This window comes from Sinocyclocheilus anshuiensis, unplaced genomic scaffold (assembly GCF_001515605.1).
Source record: "Sinocyclocheilus anshuiensis isolate Anshui unplaced genomic scaffold, SAMN03320099.WGS_v1.1 scaffold86, whole genome shotgun sequence".
Classification (NCBI taxonomy): Eukaryota; Metazoa; Chordata; class Actinopteri; order Cypriniformes; family Cyprinidae; genus Sinocyclocheilus; species Sinocyclocheilus anshuiensis.
The window spans coordinates 4027450-4030382 of NW_015547662.1; the positions used below are offsets into that span (position 1 = coordinate 4027450).

Genomic DNA, 2933 nt, shown 5'->3' on the forward strand with positions numbered 1-2933 from the left:
GAGGTCCCCCCCCACCTTTTTTTTTTTTTTTTTTGAGTGGGGTCCAAGGGCCCCCTCCATCCTAAAGTCAGATAGATTCAGAGACACAACCTGTGTGTGTGCTGGACTGCAAGGACAAATAGGATATTTGGGGATGTTTTTGTCTCATCGTGCTGTCGTTATGCTTTTCCGCCCACCCACCTGTCCGACTGTCAAAGTATTATAGAGGGATGATCTGAAAAATTATTAGAATCTCACTTCGACACCCGTGTGCACACAAAAATAGTCATTCTCTGGGGTTTTTGTCCTTTAAATGTCTACCATTTTTCAAATCAATCTCTGTCAACATGTGTATCTGTTACCATATAGTAACAGCAACACTAACAGCTGTAGAGAATTGGATTTTAGCGTGCATGCGTCGCAATACGACTGTATGTTGTTGGGCTCAAGTCACATACTTGAGACTTAGCGACTGAAGAGAATTGGATTTGTGCGAGAGTGTGTGAGTGTGAGTCTGTGTGCTCAGATGAAATTAGTCACCGCTGTCTAAAGCTTTTTACTAGTGTATCACAAACACAATCACGCTAAACACAAACATATAGCCATGACAGCACAGGACATGTTCACAAATAAAAATGTGTTTATTTCTCCTATGCACACAATACTGTGTTTTATTGGAATTTTTGATTCCAATAACACAGGCAGGCTCACTTCACATATATATACACACACTTACATTTTCCTTCTGAGCATTTTAGGCCCCATATTCAAGACTTAGTTGTAGACTGTGTATTTTAAAGGCTTATGGCTAATATTATGCTCATATACATAATATTTTGTATAATAATATAGATTGTATATAATATGATAATAAATTTACAGTACTTTTTTTAATTGAAAGCAAACGAATCACACATAAAATATTCAATATTCACTCAAAATTCACTTAAAAATATTTGAATATTTTATTTAAATATTTCAGTTGAGATTTTGAAAATGACTCAAAGGGGAACTATTATTTATATTAACTGGCCAAGTTAGCACAATGCCAATCATCTCAAATTAGTCAAACATCAGCCAGTTTACATTTATGCATTTGACAGATGCTTTTATCCAAAGAGACTAACATTGCATTCAAATGTTTGGGGTCAGCGGGATATTTTTTTAAGAAATTATTATTTGTATTCAGCAAAGATGCATTAAATTGATCAAAAGCGACAGTAAGACATTTATGATGTTGTAATGTTACAAAAGATTTCGGTTTTAAATAAATGTTGTTCTTTTGAACGTTGATCAAGAAATTCTAAAAAAACAAAATTGTCAAGGTTTCCACAAATATATTAGGCAGAACCACTGTTTTCAACATTGATAATAATGAGAAATGTTTCTTGAGCAGCAAATCAGCATATTAGAATGATTTCTGAAGAATCATGTGACAATCATGAAGACTGGAGTAATGATGCTGAAATTTCAGTTTTGGCATCACAAAAATCATTTACATTTTAAAATATATGAATTTTCTCAAGCATTTTTGAAAAAGTAAATTATGATTATGCGATCAACTGAATTTGTGGGGCCCAGGACAAAATTATCAGGAAGGACTCACTCTGACAATGGATTTGTTTTTGTTTTGTTTTTTAAATCATGTTGGTTGGTGTTTTTTTCCAAATTCCAATTAATGCACAATGCACCTACACTCCTACCTCACCGAGCACTTTTTGTCCTGCTCTACTACAGTTAACCTGGCAATGGAAACCTATGGCTTTTAGACGTGTAAGTGCCCAGGCAGACGGCAACCTCTCCAGCCGCTTCCTCCCAGCTCCCCTCCCTTGTGTGACCCACATGTTGTGGAGTGCGGGGTCAAGCCCCAGAGATCAGAGACACAGAGGAGAAAAAGAGAGACAGAGAGCTGCCCCATTCCTCCCTCCACCCCCTGTTTATCCCTCTGTACCCCTCCTCTCTCTCTCTCATCCTCCACTGAACCTCTGGGTAACAAAAGCAGGCCAGGGCAAGAGAAGGCCCCCTCTGCACATGAGTGTGAGAGGCATGACTGACAGAGCAGAAATACCAGCCCACAGACTCCTCCACAGTCACCATTCAAATAAGCCAGAGAGAGCAAGAGAAGGATGGGTGGATGGAGGGAAAGAGGGAGAAAAGACAATGGAACGCTCTGTATTTGAAGGGGAGAACGAGATAAAAAGAAAGAGAGAAGGAGAAAGAGTAGAAAATGAATAATAGGAACAGGAAGGAGTCTCCAAATGGAAATGAGGACAACACATTCAGGGAGGATTGAAGAAAAAGAGAAGAGAGGAAAGAAAAAAAGAAACGAGAGAGAGAGAGAGAGAGCGAGAGAGGTTTGCTGCTTTGCTGAGCTTTGCAGGTTAACCAAATGTGTAGATCTGGAGAGATTTGCAAAGACATTTTTATTCATCTATAATTAAAGTCTCTCTCTCCCTCGCTCATGCTCTCTGACAGGGGGTTTGTTATGTTTTGTTTGTTTTTTCCTCTACATACACAGAAATATTCCCTCATTGCTTTTCCTGCATGTTCTCACGTGCATGCATAAACACAATTTTGTGCTTACATTAACACAAATGGAGACCACAGGTGCTCTGGCCTGCAAACCCTTTAGCCGGCTCGTCTGAACACTGACTAACAAACTATTAGCATAAAAAAAAAACACTCATTTTCTTAAAGGTAAACATTTAACAGGTTTTTGTGCACGGCATGATTCAGATGTCGTACAAGCACCGCCCAGGAAAGAAATAAAAAATAAATAAATAATTTATAATAATGAAATAAATAATAAGATATTCTGAAGAATGCTGGTAACCAAACAGTTCTGATTACCAAAAAACACTCAAACTCTTCTCAAAATATTATGTGTGACCCTGGAGCACAAAAGCAGTCTTAAGTCGCTGGGGTATATTTGTAGCAATAGCCAAAAATACATT

General features: G+C 37.9%; 1 protein-coding gene across 1 annotated transcript in view; it reads right to left on the minus strand.

Moving 5' to 3' along the window:
- LOC107702395 (zinc finger CCHC domain-containing protein 7-like) overlaps positions 1-2933 on the minus strand; it is a 51780-nt gene that overhangs the window by 45732 nt on the left and 3115 nt on the right. The gene's annotated exons all lie outside the window — the stretch shown is intronic.